Here is a 10489-nt window from a genome sequence, read left to right as displayed (position 1 = left end):
GAAAGTGTTGTCCACCCTAAGAGAGCATAAGTTGTATGCCAAGCTCTCTAAGTGTGAGTTTCGATTGGATAAGGTTGCATTTTTACGACATATTATCTCAAAGGAAGGAGTTTCACTGGATTATGCTAAGACCGAAGGTGGTGTCTAATATAAAGCGTTTCCTTCGGTTAGCTGGTTACTATCGAAGATTTGTAAATGATTTCTCGACGATCTAAGACCAATGACTAGCTTGATGAAGAAACAAATGTAAGTTTGTCTGGACTACAAATTGTGAGGAAGCTTTATCAACGTTGAAGCAAAGGTTAACTACAATATCTGTTTTGGTTGTATCTAATGAAAGTCAACAGTATGATGTTTACAATTATGTTTCAAAATTTGGGTTAGGGTGTGTATTGATGCAGAACAAGAAGGTCATCATGCTTTTAGGCAGTTAAAATCATATGAGGTGAATTATCCAACCCATGATCTTGAATTAGCTAGAATAGTATTTGCTTTGAACATATGGCGACACTACTTGTATGTGGCAACTTGTAAGTTAGTACACAAATCATAAGAGCTTAAAGTATATTTTCACTCAGAGAAGTTGAACATGAGGCAGAGGAGGTGGTTGGAGTTGATCATGGATTGTGATTTGGAGATCTAGTATCAAGAAGGTAAAGCTAATATTGTTGTTGATCCATTGAGTCGAAAGTCGAGTCACTCAGTAAATTCAATGGTACTGCCCAGTCAGTTATGTGTCGAGTTTCATAACCTGTCATTGGAGGTACTAGAAGGAGGTGCTGAAGAATTCTTGGGTTCTATGTCAGTTCAACCCTCAATATATGATGAGATTAGGGAGGGTCAATCAAAGAATGAAAAGCTCAAAAAATTTGAGAGAAGCTCCATGATGGTCAGGTGTCGGATTTTCATATAGTTGATGATGGAAGTATCCGGTTCAAGCAGAGGTAGTGTATACCAAGCAATAGAGAAGAGTTGAAGTAAACATTAATGGAAGAAGCTCATAACTCACCTTATTCAGTACATTCAGGTGGTGATAAGTTGTATAAGGACATGCTCCGGTTAAAACCCGTACAAATGCTCCGTATTTGACTCGCAGCAGATGTCATACGAGCAATTGAACATTTCTGAAATGCTTCGGTTGAAAACCGGAGCATTTGGTCTGTCAAATGCTCCGGTTGTACTAAAAACCGGAGCATTTGATGAATTTTATATGCTCAAATTGGGTCAAATGCTCCGGTTGTTATTAAAAAACCGGAGCATTTGGTCAGAAATGCTCCGGTTTTTCCTTACAACCGGAGCATTTGCTATATTTTTATTTAAAAAAAAATGGTTGTTGTTGCTGTAGAACAACAAGCACGCAACAAGAAGCATACAACAGGTAGGTAGCCCAGCATCACACGACCAAGCCAGGTGGCACTATAGTAGCGCCACATTACACTTTACACTGCCAACTAGCATACTCAACTAGCTCGCAACAGCCATAAAAACTAAATCAAGTATTATATATATTCCGTACACTACAAATTAAATAAACAATTTTTTTTGTTAAGCAAAGATCAGAATATTATTGCATCAAAAAACCAGAAACGATAAGCTCAGCAAGGGACATAACCCCAAGACCAAGAGCAAAACCAACAGGCTACAAAAAGCCAAAAACACCTCTGAGAGAAATAACTCTCTAAACCATCTAATATCAACAGCTCTAGTACTATGGGAAATAATACTATGAACTCTATTATATACATCATGCTTAATTCTATTTATAGTATTCTCTATTCAAGTCTAAGTTCTTCAGTTGCACCCATATTGGAACCAAACTGATTTCATCCTTGAAATTCACAATATCTTTGTGCCATGGATTACAGATTACAGGTTTTTTTATCGAAAGTGGGACGATACTCTGATAACACCCTATCGCGATTTTCCAGAGAAAAAAATAATCTAACAATGAATATACCATGATCTATACTAGCCACTTTATCCACTCCCAAATCTTTCCAAATCCTACAAAGGAAACCCTCAATATCCTCTAATTCAATTTTAACAATATTATCATTCAAAGCATGTTCAGATTGCAATTGGAATTGGAGATACCTGATTTTGATGCGAATTCCCCGATTTCATCACTGACAACCAAGACAAAAAGTCTGATGATCGTCCGATTGAGCTTTCAATGCAGCAATTATCCTTGGTTTATTATGGTTATTATAAAGTTTTATGGTTGATCAGTCAGATTCAGAGTATTATTTTTAACAACAGTCTGATAATGGTGTAGGGATGTGACCTTGGTGTACTTAATCAAAGTATTATTTTATTAAGCACGGGTTTGACCACAAATAACAACTAATAGCTGTAATTATCTTAGTATTCTGCTTCTTTTTAGATGTTACAACTTATATTATACATATGAACAATGAATGTTGCATCTGAAAATACATCTTTTACTGATTTGGTATGATTTTGTTGTTTGAATTTGATGATATACTACTATATAAACATACTCTAGAATTTAGCCCCCTTTTGTTTATGTTGTTACTTTATTAGCTTACGTAGGTAACTTGGAACATCATAATACGTGAGTTTCCTCATTCTTGTCTTATGTAGGATAATCATTTTGTTTGCTGGGTGCAAATCATTGAATTAATTGTCACTGGACTTTTCACATCACATTTTTCCAGGTAAGATCACTACCCATTCAATACTTTGGATTTAATTAGGTGAGCAATCGTGATCTTACTTGTAGTCGTTGTTTCAACTCAAGTTACTGTGTTGAATTTTTGACGTTTTGACATGGGTGCAACTCAATATACCTCTATGTTTTTCCCAGATGCAATAATTGATTAAATGTTGCATCTAAAAAAATAGAGCTAGTATTATTTTAGACCAATTTATGATTTTTATGATATAAGTCGAGTTTGACGCTTGGATGCACAAGTATTTGGATTAAGATGTAGGATGGAACTTGGTTGGTTTGGTTGTGGTTGTGGTGTGGTGGGGGAGGAACATTAGTCATTAGTTTTTCCTTCTTAATCTTTAATGTATGAATACAATTACACTTCAAATTAATTATTTAATGTCTTTGTTTACATTATCAATCACCTAAATAGAAGTCTCTTATTTTTTTTTCTTTTTCTAAGTTCTACAATAGAAATAAACTTGACTTAGTTGTGGACATTAATCAATCACATTATGGTTTTTTCTGATACGGGAAAAAGATTAAGAAAAATTACTTACAAGTTTTAGAAAGTGTGAAACAAAATATTCAAAGGTTTAAATTTTGTTGATGAACCTCAAACCCATATTGAAATTAATTTCCTTTTAATACGTCTTATTTTCTAGTATGTTTATTGATTAACCTGTAGTTCTATACCTTACAATTTCATGTACATCTTTTAATATGACTTGAAGGCTCTATTCTTTTGGACTTATTTTCTTTTAATTTCAGCTAACTCCATTAATTCAGTTCAATTTAGTTTTATTAAGTTCAGTACCATTTAGCAAATATCACTTCGAAAGAATGTAGCTTAAAAATTTATTGATGAATCAGATACAATGTAACAATCACTTCCCAAAAGCACAATCACTAAAGCATGGATCTAGTCTACAGACTGACAATGTAACAATCACTTCCCGATTAACCGGAAAGAGAATATCAATTATCTACAAACTGACAAAGTGTTTAGTGAGCAGGTTAAAAAACAGATGCAGAAGCATTATTCATAAAAAGGATATCTAGTCTAGAGGGAAGACGACCACGAGAAATAAACATGTTGTATAAAAAAATCAGATAGGTGAGCAAAGTATGATTAAAAAAAAACCTAAAGCTTATTATGGAAAACTGGAGTACAATACCCAAAGGCCAAAACTATTGGCATATACACTTTCTGTATTCTCAAGATCAAAAGGACTTCACTAATTTGACTCTTTCAGTCTCTAGTCTTTCCTCATTTCAGCAGCTCACTAATCATCCTAGTACAGACCTAAGCTCAGCTTAGCAATTCAATAAGCGCACTACCGATCATGAGGATAACACATGATTTTTAGGTGGAATTGACATGATGCATACCTTTGGAAGACATTGAAACCCTCCTCCAGTTACATTAAGCAAAGCTAATTAATGATTTTACTCGATCAGGTACTAAAGCTGCCACCTTGCAAGCTATCATACCACCTGTTGCAAGACAAAGTAAGTGTCAAAGGAAAAGAACGAAAAAGGGTTCAATCATAAAAACACTCCCCAAATATCATGAACTCACCCATTGAATGTCCACACACATGAGCTTTCTTCCAACCCAAATGATCCATAAGAGCTATAAAATCTTTTGCCATAATTGTTGTTCTACACAAACACAATAATACTGTGTCACATATCAACAAAAATAAAATGTCCAATGAGTAGAAACCGTAGTTTAAACTCTAATTGTCATCTTATTAAGGTATATACAATTAGCTGACCCATTCAAATTATTGTCAACTTGCATAAGCTTATATAACAAACATAGCCATCTTTCCTGACTAGTTCAACACTAACCAAGAAACATTCGTCAAAGGAATGAATATCTAACTCCCATTTTGCAAGTAAGGGTCAACACAAAATTTACCAATTCAAAATCATATACTCCTAACTAAGATACCCAATAAAAGTGGGTATCAGATATTTTTATTCTTCAACATCTCTAACAATCCAATAAAATGGCAAATAAATATCGAGTTCTTCAGTACCACACAATTGTAATCACAAACAATCTAGCCAAGTCGAGAGTAAACCCAAATCAAGGACAAAATATACGCATGACTCAATTTTGACTAGTTTATGGGTGTGCCACTGTTAAAAACATCATGTAATGCTCCTGCAACACTCCATATAGAGAAAAAGGCATAGATCAACATACAAAAATCACAAAACTCGAGATCTAAACCATAACAAAACTGTAAACTAACATGAAATCTAAAAAACTCTTGGGAAACTCACCTATTGCGGCAAATGTAGGTCTGCTCAGGGGCATCTTTGTGGAGTTTGTTTGTACACAAGGTATGGAGAAAATGTTCAGGAGCTGTCGAAAATCCAACATGGCTGTGTCCAGCTTGTCGAGATATATGTAACTGCAGCCGCTGTCGTCGTTCAAAGGGATGGCAACCAATTAATGTTCCACACTCAAAGATTGTTGCAACGGGATTCAAATCAGTAGCGCATTATCTCATTTTAACTCGACTTGCTGGTACCACACCAAATGATTTGAATGATGAAATTCTGACGGTTGATTTAACAGCAGAAGAGACAATGGCACCACAGGAGAATGAAGGCTCTGACTATTCTACCGAGACATCAGAGTCAGACTCTGATGAATCTGACAATGAGGACGATTCAAAAGGTCGAAAGAATAACAAGGAGCAGTCTATTGAAGAGAAAGTTGGTCCAGCCGAGGTATTGAATGAAAGTGTTGTTGCTGCTGATGGGGTTCAAGTTCTTTCAAGCCAATGTGTTCAATTCTTTAATCAGCAAGATTTGAAGTTAAACATAATTGATTGAAGTTGATGGTAGAATTTACTCTGCTTTACAGGAGGCTTGAAGCTTTTCTCTCTTTTTTGTTTTTCTGGCTAATTAAATACTAGGATCAGCTGTTACCAAAATGTGAAGATGCTTCGTTTCCTGTTTCGCCTCTTTTTGTTAGTTATAGTTTGTCTGAAAGCAGCATACCTTTTGCTATGATGTTGCTCTTGTGTTCTGACATATTAGGATTTTAGTCTGAACTTTTGGTAATGTATAGTTTCTGCTTATTATTAAAAAAAACATGAAATCTAAAAAAAAATTATAGAAAATTCAGATCAACATACAAAATCAAAAACAGAAACGGAAAGAAATGAGATAGAAGAAACTCATAAGAAAGGGGAAACCATGAACGAACCAAACAATCCCGAAAAATGCAGCGAAAAACATCAATTAAAAATGTTATAGGAAGAGTTAGTTACATCAGTTTGTTACAAGTAGTTAGTTAGTTGAGTAACTAACTCCTTAATTCTAAGGATTCTATTACAATTCTGTTACAAGGATTTCTGTATAAATACCTTCTGATGTAAACACCAACATTCATTCAAGAATATATATAAATACAATTCTCATATATTGAGTAGTTGAGCTCTGCTCCTTAATTCAGTTTTCTATCAAATTACACTTTCTGATTACTGAAGAATCGAGCTCAGCTCTTCCTCTATATTCAGTTCTTTTCTGTATTTTTGGTACTAAATTTACAGTGAGATCTTCACTGTAACATTGGTATCAGAGCTTTTTCCGGTCGCCGGAGGACGAAATCAATTGCAGAAGTCGCCGGAATATCCTGGGAATCGTCGGAATTGATCGGAATTGAAGTTTTCTTTCCAGAAAACTGGCACCAAGAACACGAAAAACATCTGCAAAGAATCAAGGAGTAACAATGGAGGACCGATTACAACAAGTCGAAGAAAGGTTTGCGTCGCAACAAAGGAAGACGGATGAGCAATTGGTAGCCATGATGCAAATCTTGAAGAATTTGGAAAAGAAGGTTGCGAGCAGTGAAGACAGTGAGCATCCATCACCTAGATTCTCATCTGGTTTTCATGAGAATCATGATCATCATCCAAGAACGTTGGGGTATACTCCTAAACTCGAATTCCATACTTTTGATGGTAATAATGCAAGAATGTGGATTAGGAAATGTGAGAAGTATTTCAGTTTGTGCAAAGTGTCTGATGAGCAGAAACTTGATCTTGCTTGCATTTATGTTAATGGTAAAGCTGAGTCTTGGGTTAGTAGTTATATAAGTGCTAAAAGGGGGGTTACTTGGAGTGAGTTTATCATTGATTTGTGCGCAAGATTTAGAGATGATCATGGTGAATATGCAGTAGAACAGTTTAAGAAATTGTGTCAGAAAGGGTCAATTGAGGAGTATCTGGATGAGTTTGAGGAGATGAGGGCTTTGTTGATGCAAAAGAATCATTTGCTATCTGATGAATTCTTTTTGGAGAGTTTTATTGGGGGTATGAAGGCTTCGATTAAACCTTTTGTCAGAGCGTTCAAGCCTAAAACTATCTCTGAAGCAGTAGAGTTTGCTAGGTTACAGGAAGAAAGCTTGGCATGTAATTCCAGAAATGCTGTAAAACCTTCACAATTTTTTATGAATAAACCCTCTTTCACTTCTGTAAATGCTAGCCCCTCAAATTCCAACACATCTTTATCTGTTAATAGATCTAATCCAGCTCCATATCAATCCAACTTTGCTAAAAATCCCAGACAAACTAAATACATTTCTGCTGCTGAAAGGGCTGAAAAATTAGCAAAAGGATTGTGTTACTACTGTGATGAAAAATATGAGCGAGGGCATAAGTGTAGCACAAAAGGAACTCAATTGTTTCTGGTGGAAGTGTCTGGGCAAGAAGAGTATGAGGAAGTACAGGAGGTAGTTCACAATGAAAGTGAGGAGAATGAAAGTGAGGAATGTAGAAGGGATGATCAGATGGGAGAACATGTCATTTCAGTCAATGCTCTCACTGGGAATCAGAACTTCCAAACTATGAGAGTGTTAGGAGAAATAAGGAGAAAATTTGCAAATTCTCATAGACTCAGGCAGCACTCACAATTTTGGATTATGAGTTGCGATTAAGGTTAGGGTGCAGAATTGACAGCATGCCAGCACAAGCAGTTAAGTTCAGATGGCAACCATTTGTCATGTCAACATATATGCAGAGATTTTGAATGGAGTATGCAGGGTACTAAGTTTTGTGCTGATGTATTATTGATTCCTCTTGGAGGCTGTGACATGGTCTTGGGAGTACAATGGATGTGTACTTTAGATACAGTATCTTGGAACTTCAAGAAATTAGTAATGGAGTTCAAGGTTGGTGGAAAACACTTGTCTCTGAAGGGCATACCTTCTCATAAACTGAGATCTATCAGTGGTGAATCCTCAAGTAAAGCACTGAAAGGATCTTCACAACTATATCTTTTGCAAGTGATTGACAATCAGATGAGTATTCCAGAGATGGCAACACCAGCAATCAGTTCAAGTAAAGTGGATGCACAACCTCTAGAGTTGCAAACTCTCTTGAAGAAATTTGAAGTCTTGTTTGAGGAACCTAAGAGCCTTCCACCAAGCAGAGGAGTGTTTGATCACAGGATACCTTTGGCAGCAGGAACCAGTCTAGTCAACATAAGGCCATATAGATATACTGTGAAGCAAAGTGATGTGATTGAAAAACTCATTCAGGACATGATAGATCAGGGAATAATACAAGACAGTTCAAGTCCATTTGCTTCTCCAGTGGTATTAGTAGGCAAGAAGGATGGTACATGGAGACTTTGTGTAGACTACAGAGAATTGAATAAGAAAACAGTGAAAGACAGGTTTCCAATACCTGTAGTAGATGAGCTCATTGATGAACTATGTGGTGCTTCTGTATTTACAAAGCTGGATCTCAGATCAGGGTATCATCATATGAGAGTTAGTGAAGAAGATGTGCCAAAAACAGCTTTTAAGACACACTGTGGACATTTTGAGTTTCTAGTGATACCCTTTGGACTCACGAATGCTCCTGCTTCCTTTCAGAATTGGATGTATGCAGTTTTTAAACCATTTCTCAGGAAGTTTGTTCTTGTGTTTTTTGATGACATATTGATATATATCAAGACTAGGGAGGAGCATTGGAAACATTTGGAGCAGGTTTTTGATGTGATGCAGCAGAATCAGTTATATGCAAAGCCAAGCAAGTGTTTCTTTGCTGTTGACAAGGTTGAATACCTAGGGCACTTCATATCAGGAAGGGGTGTGGAGACAGATCCTCAGAAAATTAATGCTGTCAAAGTATGGCCAGTACCAAGAAATGTGAAGGAACTCAGAAGTTTTCTTGGTCTAGCAGGTTATTACAAAAAGTTTGTTAGGGGTTATGCCATCATTAGCAAGCCTTTGACAGATTTATTAAAGAAAGGAGCATTTGCATGGTCTGATGCTGCTCAACAAAGCTCATTTCAGCACCAGTTCTAGCTCTTCCAGACTTTACAAAGCTCTTTATTGTAGAGACTGATGCTTCTTGCAATGGAATAGGGGTTGTGTTAATGCAAGAAGGGCATCCTTTGGCTTTTATCAGCAAAGCTTTGGTACTAAATGGCAGAAACTTTCTGTATATGAAAAGGAATTATAGGCCGTAGTGAGTGCAGTTCAGAAATGGGAGCAATATTTGAGTGGTCATCATTTTGTAGTACACACTGACCAAAAAAGCTTGAAATGGCTACTGCAACAGAAGATCTCTACTCCATTTCAGCAATTCTGGTTATCTAAACTCATGGGCTTTGACTATGAGATTGTGTATAGAAGTGGCAGGGAAAACACAGTTGCAGATGCATTGTCAAGAGTTTTAGGTGCAGAACTTTTGAGCATGGCATTATCAGTGGTTAATTCAGATCTAAGTGACAGGATTAAGGCCAGTTATGAAGCAGATCCTGTGCTGAAGATCATCCTTGAACAGTTGAGCAGCCAACAGCAAGTTCCACAGTTTGCTTTAAAGGATGGACTGTTAAGAAAGAAAGGCATAATTCTAGTAGGAAATGATATCAATCTCAGAGCACAGTTGATACAATGGCACCATTGTGCTCCTGAATCTGGACACACTGGAAGAGATGCAACTTTAAAGAGGATTAAGCAGCTATTCTACTGGAGAGGAATGAGCAAAGCAGTAGCAAAGTTTGTGAAAGATTGCAAGATTTGTCAAGCTGCCAAGTATGATACCTCTGCAAACCCAGGACTGTTACAACCCTTACCAATTCCTGATGAGGTTTGGGTTGATGTCTCTATGGACTTTATCACTGGGTTACCAAACTCTCAAGGCAAGGAAGTCATTTTGGTTGTGGTTGACAGGCTAAGCAAGTATGCCCATTTCATACCATTAGCACATCCTTTCACAGCTGAGGTTGTGGCTCAATCTTATCTGGATAATATTTTTAAGCTCCATGGATGGCCTAGAAGCATTGTAAGTGACAGGGATGCAGTGTTTCTCAGCAACTTTTGGCAAGCCTTGTTCACAGTTCAAGGGACAGAGTTCAGAATGTCATCAGCCTACCATCCTCAGACTGATGGCCAGACTGAAGTAATTAACAGAATGCTTGAGACTTATCTAAGGTGCTACTATGCTGAAGAACCCAAGCAATGGTCTATGTGGATACCTTTGGCAGAATGGAGCTATAATACACATTTCTTGACAACAGCAAAGATAACTCCATACGAAATTGTGTACAATCAAGCTCCACCATTTCATCTACCATACCTACCAGGGGAGTCAAATGTAGATGCTGTTGACAGGTCATTGCAGAAGAGGGAAGAGATGATTAGAGTTCTGAAGATGCAGTTACTGAGAGCTCAGAACAGAATGAAACAGTTGGCAGATAGAAGACGTTCTGAGTGAACTTTTGAGGTTGGAAGCTGGGTTTGGCTTAAGCTACAGCCGTATAAGCAACAATCAGTCC

At 36.9% G+C, this 10489-nt stretch overlaps 1 long non-coding RNA gene across 1 annotated transcript; it reads right to left on the bottom strand.

The window, feature by feature from the left end:
- Positions 1-3757: 3757 nt before the first annotated feature.
- Positions 3758-5941, bottom strand: LOC104901256 (uncharacterized). The gene is made up of 3 exons (XR_791172.4): positions 4973-5941; positions 4257-4339; positions 3758-4171 (listed from the first exon to the last, which is right to left on the bottom strand). It is a non-coding gene; the product is annotated as an uncharacterized LOC104901256 (long non-coding RNA).
- Positions 5942-10489: the final 4548 nt, after the last annotated feature.

Source organism: Beta vulgaris, chromosome 8 (genome assembly GCF_026745355.1).
Source record: "Beta vulgaris subsp. vulgaris cultivar EL10 chromosome 8, EL10.2, whole genome shotgun sequence".
Taxonomy (NCBI): Eukaryota; Viridiplantae; Streptophyta; class Magnoliopsida; order Caryophyllales; family Amaranthaceae; genus Beta; species Beta vulgaris.
Note: the sequence above shows the minus strand (reverse complement) of the source record. Positions and strands in the feature narration are given on the sequence as shown.